Raw genomic sequence first — 10,567 nt, 5'->3', positions numbered from 1 at the left:
TCTCTGCACTGATTGAACATGAAAAAAAAAAAAAAAAGCATAACGTGATACTCACACATTTTATTACAAATACAAAGGAAAATCTCCAAATACGGAGCAGCGTTTGCTGCTCCGAGTCTAGACCGAGCTCTAGTGAGAAGTCTACTGGTCTACCTGGTCTACCTTGGTATTCCAAGGTATGGTATTCTAGAGCACTGTAACCTTGGTGAAGAGTATGAATTTTTGTTTTGTGCTGCTTTGTTTTATGGCGTCTTGTTAACTGACTCTTCAGTTGATAGTTCACGTCAGATTCGACCGCTGTCAAAAACTCGAGTTGATAAGAATGTCCCATTACTGTGCCGGACATGGAGGAAGGCTACAGTCTCCCCCGTGGTACCCGTGTTCGAAACCTTCGAAACCGAACGCTGGCAGCTGCGTTATGATAGCTGCGTAGCTGCGTTTCGATGGAGGCGAAATGGAGATGCGCCCATGTGCTGTGCGGCGTCAGTGCACTTAAATGTCCCCAGGTGGTCGAAATTACTCCGTAGCCTGGCCCTACACTGTTTCTGCTTCTCCTCTCATTCCACTTTCACTCCTACCTTCCTCCCTTCCCTTGCGGCGTAGGCCGAGTGTCGACAGAAAAAATTGAACCATGCTGCGCCTTTTGTGGAGTCGAGTGCTAGACAGCTCGTGGATGTAGCCATACTGTTAGCAGAGCTATAGTTACTGTATATAATAATGCTACCTTTTTGGCAGCATATACAAACTCGGGGTTCAGCTTCTCTGCACAATAAAAACCCCTTCACCTTGGCGGCCAAACCTGTTTTGGGGGCAGAAGTTGGGTGCAGCGCAGAATACTTGTGTGTCAAGCCTGATGTCATGTATGAACCTGGTGAAACTTCCTTCGCTTTTGATAACGAGGAGGAAGCAAAGGGGCGGGAGAGGCGATTTGAATGGCACTTGCGAGGAACTGGCTTCCCCGATGGCATCTTGATACCATAATTGCGGCAGCAAAAACAGACAGGTGTGCAGGAAATGGACGTGGCCATTATTGTCACATAGACGTCTCCTGCAATGCACCCAACTTCGGCTCTGAAATCAGGTTTGGCCGCCATGGTGCAGGGGTTTTTGCTGTGCAGGGAAGCTGACTTCCAGAGTTTTGCAAAGGGTCTATTGTATGGACCTGAGTAGTACGCACTAGAATGCAGCAGTCCAGAGAGAAGGCATTTCCAAGCTCTCACGGCCTGTACAAAGTCTTCCTTCCAGGCATGCACAATTCATCCTTGCCTTGTAATGTTTGCTAATGCTCTATGGCTGCCTGAAGTGTGTGGCATACAAAGGTGAAACAAATTACATACTTCTAGCCTACATTGAAGACAATTATAAAAACAAACACTACACAGATTACAATGAAACAAGGTATCTGTGGCTTGTATCATTCTATTTAACTTCAAAATCGCAAAAATTTAGAAATATTTGTATTCACTTGTATAACCTCATTTTATATGCAGCCTGGAAACTTCAGTGCCGCAATCAACAAAGAAGCATTAAAAAAAAAATTGTTTCATGACCTGTGTTGGCTTTGCATGTCGGAAGAATGCTCAGACGATGAGCGCTTTTCTCCATTCTGGTTTTCAAGGTGTTGATCATATGGTGAAGGAGATTTCTTTACGACTATTTTATTTGTTTTGACGCCGTTTCATTCGTTTCACTCCTGAAAGCCCAGTGCAGACCAAGACATTTTGTTTTTCAGATTTTTTAATTTTAAATTTCTTATATGAAATTGTCTTCTCAGTCTGGACAGGTTCATGGCAGCCACAAAAATTAAAAGCTGAAAAGTTTTGTCTGTGCGCTGATAACATGAATTGTGTAAATTTTTCTAAGCACACATTTAGAAGAGGCATGCTGTTTGCAGCAACGACAAAAACTTAAAGCAAGGTTTTGTGTCATCTGCATTCTCTAGTAATTTGGATGGATGGTGGTGGTAAAAACTCTTTTCATGGTGTGGCTGTCAGACCGCACCTTTCAGCAACTTCCTAATCCAGTTCACCGCCCACAGTTGTACTGCAGGTACAAAGCTGGTCGCACAAGCTTAAGTAGTTGGTTAGATAACAGTCAGTCAGCTTATTTGGGTTGGAGCTCAGGACACCCGCATACACGATTTTACAAAGGGGTGAAGGGCGCTGCCATAATAGGGAGCTGGGCTGCTCTCGTAGCACAGGAAAGTGTTGACGACTTCCTCCCTTAACTGCCCAGTCAAACCGGTTTCTCCAGGGGTTGTAAAATGGTGCATAGGATATTAAAAAAAATGTTTCAGAGACTAATTTTTAAAGTCAACCGAAAATTATTTTTTTTTATGTACACTTTGAAATCAACACTAGAGCTACTAACAAAATAATAAGAGTGCCATTATTAAAGAAAACATGACGCATCCTGGTCTGGTGTGCCGTCAACTATCTTGATCCCATATAACATGAATCGGTTAAGTTCAAAAACTCTGTCCACAGGTGCATTACTTTTCAGATGTCATTAGTCACGCAGGGGTGGAAGTGCTGCTCCAATTCCTCCATTCTGCTCTAAAATGCAATATTGCTCCAAAAGTGCTCCAAACTGGTTGTTTTGATGCTTTGCCATCAATTTTAGCAGAACACGGGAACAATGTCATTGCATCAGAGGCAAAGATATAACGCATCTTGCACTGGTCTTAATACAAATGAGCTTTTTGTAAGAGAAGGAAGCATGGAGTATAATAAATATTTGTTCGCAAGTAAATTTAGTATGAACCACCGGCAGTTGGAGATAATTGCGAAAAAAAAAAATGCACTGTGCATGTGACGTAGCACCTCCTCTCAGCCTTTTGAATCGCCAGCGCAGAGAAGAGAGATCAGCAAGCGAAGCAGGTAGTGCAAACTATTGTGAGCCGTTAGGAAGAAAACTTGTCCGACTGCAGAAACTGCATGTGTTATATTCTAATGGTTCTGCTGTGGAAACAAGCAGGTACTTCACCATCGAGCTTCTTTGTCTGGCAAGCTTGCCAGGCCTACGGCAGACAAAACCATACTTGAAGCGTTATGGGTTGTATGCCAAAGCTGTCACTCACTAGGAAGCTTCTCAAGAGTGTTGGAAAGGTATACGGGGCCTAGCGCCAAAATATTAAAATGGAGCCCAAGAATTGCTCAAGCAAAGAATGGCAAACTTTTGGCAGGAGGCAGTGAATTAAAAAAGCTGTGGGATGGAAAGGCTACCCTATGCCATCTGTCTGTAGCCCAAAGCTTCTCCAAAATGCCCGAGCCTGCTTCCAATCCTGTAGACCTCCACCATATTTACAAACGGACAAGACGATCAAGGTTGTACTGCAGTTGTCCGCGATCCCACAGTAGGCAAAAAGCACTGAAGCGGCACTGGCGCCAAGCTTGTCAATGTTCGCTACTATGGTCTGAAGGCGCCTTTTTGGCAGACGAAATATCCATGTGCTCAGGAATTTATGAGGCCACGCATAGGATCAAAAGGGATCATGTAATACCCCATGTCTGCGGACTTTGAGCTATATTCTAAATAAATAAAATAGATATGCACAAGATAGGGAGCAGAAATGTCATGCCCATTAATCTGAATTCCAAGTTAGTATCGCTACTAGAGCCAATCTAAGTGGTAGACTGGACATTTGAATCTATCAAGCCAAAATAGGTAAATGCATTAGGTCAGACTAGATGTTCAGGTATGAAGCGCACCAGCAAGTGTTACGTTTGCTGCTAGTCTGTTCAAAGTTTTTGCTGAGGTCGGCCTGTGTTATATTATACATCTTTACATGCTTTGGCCGTTTGTCATGTCAGAGGTGAGTGCAAAGTTGGAAAGGCATTAAACTTGCATAAAAAGGAATCAGATTGGAGATTTTGTATTTCAGAAAAAAAAAAAATTCAATTATCAAAGGCGTTTGACCTTGGAAACTTGCTCCAAAACGCAATTCAAATGCTCCAAAACTCTCGTTTCGTTGCTCCAAAGCTGCCTTAAAATGGCTTCACTACTGCTCCCAAAGCTGCTCCAAAATGCTCGAGCCTGCATCCACACGTTAGTGATGAAGAGCCACAAGAGGTATGTATTTGTATTTGTATCGCTACATTTTAGCGCCATTCCTGGCTACCTGGCTAGGTTCCAAGCTTGATCTGTGTTTTCGCTTGTATGCTTTTTCCTACACAGAGTGCAGTACTGCTGAGAAAGCAAAAGAGGACCACAAAAGATGACATCTTAGCTTTCTCATTTAGATACCGAGCTTAGACCTGATGTAGTACTATGTGGGCCTTTAATACATGCGCTCATATGGCATGTTCTTGTACAAAATGCAGACCTTTCTTATCAATGATATTTTTCTGTTAAATATTCATTTACAGCCTTCCTTTATGATCTGTGTCAAGATTTTATTTTGCTTGAATAATTTGCAGTCGTGCATATGCATTAGTCATCCATTATAGCTGACATAAGATATAAACTGTATATCACGCCAGGACCGGTTTCAGTCCAAGGAGCAATCAAGGTCCCATTCTGCCAATGGGCTTAGCTCTAATTTATCTGAGTTTCAGCTAAGCTGAGCCAGGCCTGCCACAAGTCTGCCACTGGAACCAGGACCACTGCAGAACCCACGTCCTGCTGGAGCTAAAAGTCGTGCCACAGTCTATCTCATACTTTTATTGTAATAGCTGTGCCGCCTGGGCAAGAACTTGATATAAACATGGGGGCTTATGGATAAGCAGGCTCAGCAAATTCTTGAACAGTGCCCTCATTGCAACTAAAGCCCGTTTGGCGTGCTGAAAAGTTTCTATGGCAGTACTTTTAGCTCAACCTAATATGCATAGTTCACTGCATTCACAAACACGATGACAGTGAATCGTTCTTACAGCAGCAAGGTCCATATGATTAATGTAAGGCTCAGTAAACTGAACCAAATGGCACAAAACACAGAGTAAACCAAAGGGACGTCCTACAGTCAACTCCTGGCAGATGATGGAACTGTACACAAACTTTCAGGCTCGGCAAGACTAAAATAAGACCATTTACCCACTATCAAAATTTTACCCAGTCATTATGTTTGAGATAATAGCTTTTCGACAGCTCGTATTCCCCTTAATACAGGACATGCCTCAATTAAGCTTAGTCTAGTATTTTAGTATCCAAATGCCTACAATACTCTGAAAATTCATTCCTTCATTTCTTAGGCTAATGTTGTTGAACCCAATAGACTAGTTAGTCTTGGGACTGGGTGCAAGGAATATCAAAAATGTGGTCGTTGTATATGAGAGGTGAAATAAAGCATTTCATAAGATGGAGGCTAAATTGCGAGGTTTACAATGAATGATTTCTGCTACCAAATATGTATGCGCATGCGCGCGCGCGCACACACACACACACACACACACACACGCACGCACGCACGCACGCACAGTTTGCCAAATTATGTTTTGCTTTTATTTTAGTTGGTATTTGATTCCATATCTTCAAACAAATTCAGTCTGTTTCCATACACATTATTAACAGGAGAAAGGTTGAAAATTCCACCGCTAACACTGGGTTGAACTTAATATGGAGGAATATTTGCAAAGGAAAAGGATCATTGTATTTTACAATGCTACTCACATGGACAATACATAGAGAACTGTTCAAGTTCATGAAAGAGTGTAACAATTATGCCTAAGTATTTATGAAAAGTATGAAGCTTCTTTACCATAAAATTGGATTTTGTTTTATTTGCATAACACTGCAGACCTGTTTGGCCAAAAATGGATGAAGAGAATGAAATTGTGGACAATATTTACATCACCTAAAGCTGGATTTACACAATGAATGAGGTCGTGCAGACAAATCCACAACGACCAAGTTCCGGGGACTCTTCATGTGTTGCAAGCATTCACAGGATGAACAGAAACAAGAACTCTGCGATTTATGTCCACCAAATGAACCCACCGTTATAAACAGCGATTCAAACCAAACAAAGAGCGACAAAGTACAGAACACATGACTACAACACTTGCTACAATTGCTACAATAAATTGCTAGAATGACATTTTTATTAAAGGTTAGCTCGCAGGTCGCACAGAACAGTCAGTACCAGTTGTGAGTAAAAAAAAAATATTAACAACAGTGTATGGATGCTGGGCCAAGGAGCACCTCAATCACCAGGATTTCCTTCAGCAAGCATCTTCCAGACAATGCCGCTCTTTACTCATGTTCTTTCTGAAGTTTGTCAATTTCTTCATAAATGCGTAGCGTAGCTGCTTCTATTTCTGCAACCTGTAAAGACAAGAAAATTGCCAATGTGCTAGAAGTTTTAATTTGGCTGTTTAAAACAATTTATGGATTTTTACCCGTTTTCAATAAGGGGTATTAACGTGACGTCGAGGTTGACTTTAGTGTGCGACAAACGCCGTCTTGGTGTCCAGTTTTGAATAGTGTGGTTGGCGGTTCAACTATACTTGTGTTCATCTGTTTTCTCTGTTACTCTACTTCATGCCAGCACTAAAGCAGTGAACATTAAATCGACATCATTAGACACAACTATCTGGACAGTCTGCGCGATGTGGACAGACATTGAAAAAATGGAAATGTGCAGCACCAACCCATTTGCAGTCGATGTGCGCAGTCAATGTGCGCGACTGCACGGTCAGCATAGACCTGTGGCCGTGCATAAATACGTGCGACATTCATCAATTTTTCGTGCTGCGGATGAGCTTCGTCAAGAGAAAACAAATAAAAGCCGATGTATCACGCGAAGGACGCAACTACGTTACAATTGTGGCTGCGTTGAGCCGTGGCTGAAGCAGATGAACCAATGTGTTGCACAATTACATGCGTGCCATAGAATGGTTTTCCCAGCAAAACCTTTCAGCTAAAATTACACATAGAATTAACTTTTGGTCGTCAGCACCACCAATTTTGCGGTAATATCTTGACGAGATGGGCATAAAATTTTATTTGGCAAGCAAACTTGATAAACATCTCCGGCAAGCACAATTAGTTTGCTTTAACTTCAAGCTGGGGCACCCTCATCAAACTTCTGTTATGGCTATGAAACAGCTGCCACGAAACAAATCTAGACAGGCCTGCGAAACATGCTGAGCAATGCCGAATGGCCGTTGATTCCAGGCCGTCTTTTTGGCGGTCTGTGCTGCCAGCTGTTGTGTAGGGCCAGAATGCATCGATATAAGAAGCCAGAGATCGCACTGTGGACACTGCAGCATCTCGGGACTGCTGACGGCTCCGGCTCTATGTGTTCTTCCTCGCAAAAGGCAGGAGCCGAGATTCGCATGCAAAACCTTGTTTTAATTTTCTTTCACGAAGGTTGGGGCGACGGGAAAAGGGGGGGGGGGGGGGGGGGGGAGGGTGCTAAGAATTGGCAGGTGCCAAAAATTACAAACATATGATAATTAGAAAGCTGGCCACTCCTAGTGGCTCCTAAGCATAGTGGCAAAGGTCACTTGTTTAGCCACACTGAAGAGATTGATAAAGAAGGAAAAGAATTCACAATAACAGATCAGAATATAAAGCGAGATGCATTCCAAAAGCAATTTCAGGTCTCTCGCAAAATTTCATGGATCTGTGGTTCTCAATCTCTGGAATTTTGCAGAATTTAAAATTTAAACTTAAGCGCTTTAATCACGGTGAGTTGGGTTATCAGTTGTAGCATTTGTAGCTCCGCTGCCTTTCCTGCACTATCAACAGGGATCGGTATGTTTAGGTGGCTGGGGAAAACTACAACTAAGCAGCTGCAATGTATTGGCACAAATCAGATCCATATATTGTCCTCGGCACTTAACCTACATGTGAAAACACCTAGAATGACCAAGCATGTCTGCAGTGCAGTTACTGATGCAAAACAGTAATCAACCCCTTAGCTGCAGCTGTCACCTGTCATCCACAATGACTAGTGCACTCGTTGCCTCTCCATTAAGTTGCGCTATGTGGCCGGAGTGACCTGATTTAGGTAGCAGCCTGTCTCCAGCTGCTACTACTGTCTGCAGAGTAGAGGAGATGAGAAAGACTGGCACCCTGTTTCCAGATCATGCGATAAGTACCTTTAAGGTGGCCAAAAAACAACCCAGTTTGTTTGTTTTTTTATTAGCTTAAGATTTAACCATGGTTGAACCAAGTTAAATGACCAATAGTTCAAATTTGCATGGTTTTGCGTGGATTAGCACTTTTTCTATGGACACTACTCGTTGAGACCTTTGCAACAACATATGACAACGTTGTAAAGTTCAATTCTTAATCACAATTAATGGTAATTAGGACCTGAAATTAGTGTACTGCAAATGTATTCAATACAAGCTATCCAACGATAGCTTATACTTGATGCTATTACTTGGATATCCATATGTTGACAACATATGTTGCAGCATCACCTGCCCAAAACAGTTGTCTGCATTCCTCCTCCTGTCGCCAATGGTACAACACTGTTTACTTGTTCAATAAATACTGTGGATTTGTTGCTTTCTTATCTTTAGCATAAAACTGTACAGTAAAAAATTAAGCCAAGCGAAGACTATGACTGACTTGGCTCAAGTGTAATTCTATATGTGCTTCTTGTGCACAAAGTTCAAGGTGAGCTTCCACTGCCCCATCATCTGTTGAAGCGTAAAATTGGATGGAAACAGTTCAAGTCATGGGTACTAGTGGCAGGGTAAAGAGGTGCAATGTCAACAGCTCAATAGGTGGTATTCGCAATGCCATCCATTCAAACCTTTCGTGTATATGTGCTGCGCCTATGTTTCAGTCCTCAGCCTGGACCCGAGTCGAGCTTTGAAAAAGACAAGTCCTTTTCAAAGAGAGATAAAGTTTGTGTGCTCCACAAACTGAAGCAAGAAGAACCCACTTGACAAGTGGAATTCTACAGAGACAAAAAACAGCGCTATTTGCAGACCCTGGCTGCCTACAGTTCAGTAAAAGCTAGGTAATTTGAACTTTATGGGACCAGAAAAGAAGTTCGAATTATCGAAATGCCTCGAAAAACCTGACAAGAACCATTTGCATTGGGGTAAATTTACCGTATTCACTGGCGTAATGAACCCAAACGCATAATGAACTCAACGCCCACTTTTCCCGCTGAGAATTAAGAAAAAAGTGTCGGTCTTTATCGGGTCCCTCTGTTTCGTGCCGTAGCAGCACTCAGCCTATTTCTTGGCAACATCACAGTGTGGGTGTCTTTTGATGTTAGCTGTACCGGTTTGGGGGGGGGGGGGGGGGGGGCGAACTTGGCAGAGTGCCAACGGCTTTCACTTACTCCTCTCTGGCGCTCATTCTTCAGGGTGGTAGCAGGTGTGCAATAAAGAAAGAAATGGAGTGCCGTTTCACAAGCAGCCTGCGGCACAGCACGTGTGAGGTCTCGCTGCACGACCCGTTGCATGGCACTTGATAAGAGCACGCTTTGGGAGCAGCAAAGAACCGCATTGAAAGCGCGTAAAAAATCCACTATCTGAAACTCCGTGCAACTGGGATCAGTTAGCTGGCTGGTGCGTAGCCAATGAGCGCCACTGCTGCTGACTGGCGCGAAGCCCGCAGAAGCGAAACTGAAACGTAGTCAGCCTATTAAGGTAGTGTTGAATGAGCCCATTTGTGCTTCGTGACACTTTCCATTGCGCGCACGTCAGAGGTGCACAGTCAACCACGCAACATGTAGCAGTTTAGGTTGTAAGACACTCCATTATGTGAAAGACCACCCTACATAGGTAAGCCGTATGAACGGACTTGTGTGGACACCTATCTCACTCTTTCTTCTGAAAAGCAAAGCCTGAATGGGTAGTGTCTGTCTACTGGCTATGTCAGTGGTCTAGAGACATCACACAAGCCGACATCCAGTCAGCACATGCTTATGTCCCATGCTAACTGCAATCGGCTACAAAATATTTCGCTCATAACGCCCGTGTCGATGTTGGATTTTATGAAGAATCGGGCCTTTAACGCTATTGTTAGAACGGCAGTCCCGTGATGCTGCCACCAGCCAGAATGACGACACAGACAGGCACATCATGGCACCCTAACTCAAGCATAGGGGAGTTTCACTGTGCCATGCGACTCAAATTACGAGGTTGGTTTCACAACACATGCACAAGTTTGCGTATAATTAAAGGTGATGTTTTCATGAATGGCTTCTATGATCAAGATAAAGACAGAAATAAAATGTTTACCTCCACAAAGAAAAAAAGAAACAAAGCCCGCACTCACAAGGTGTAACTGGATTATGCTATGACCCCATTGCAATTTCCTAAGCTTTAAAATTTCATTCAGTTAAGCTACACATAAATTAATTTGCAAAAGTCTTCAAACTTTCAACGAATGTAAATTCTGAACTGTGGAACTTGATGTCTCAAAGCAATAAATTGGCTACAAGAGATGCGATGATATAATACTATTTGAGCAAAACGCAAAAAGCTAGAAAAACAGACTTTTTGCTCTTCCTCAGTCAAAGTATAGACAGTAATACTTTAGACACATGGCATCTTAGAAGAAGCCTCAAAGCCATATGAACTTCTGCTCTCTACACTAAACCCTTTTTGAACCCAGAAGAATACTACATGTACATCACGAGTGAATACAATTTGCC

At 42.8% G+C, this 10,567-nt stretch overlaps 1 protein-coding gene and 1 long non-coding RNA gene across 3 annotated transcripts in view; one reads left to right on the top strand and one right to left on the bottom strand.

The window, feature by feature from the left end:
* The first annotated feature begins 58 nt into the window (after window positions 1-58).
* Window positions 59-5,872, top strand: LOC146205605 (uncharacterized). Its single transcript, XR_014704230.1, has 3 exons — window positions 59-176; window positions 3,982-4,071; window positions 5,735-5,872. It is a non-coding gene; the product is annotated as an uncharacterized LOC146205605 (long non-coding RNA).
* LOC146205604 (uncharacterized) overlaps window positions 5,402-10,567 on the bottom strand; it is a 24,427-nt gene continuing 19,261 nt past the window's right edge. The window contains exon 7 of one of the 2 annotated variants that reach the window (XR_014704227.1): window positions 5,402-6,261. The gene's annotated coding sequence lies outside the window, so the exon portion shown is untranslated. The remainder of the gene's footprint in view (window positions 6,262-10,567) is intronic. The other variant, XR_014704228.1, reaches the window with a different exon arrangement.

This window comes from Amblyomma maculatum, chromosome 1 (genome assembly GCF_055883805.1).
Source record: "Amblyomma maculatum isolate TAMU_Amacu chromosome 1, ASM5588380v1, whole genome shotgun sequence".
In the NCBI taxonomy this organism is placed as follows: Eukaryota; Metazoa; Arthropoda; class Arachnida; order Ixodida; family Ixodidae; genus Amblyomma; species Amblyomma maculatum.
The sequence above is the reverse complement of the archived record's forward strand: the minus strand, read 5'-3'. Positions and strand labels throughout refer to the sequence as shown.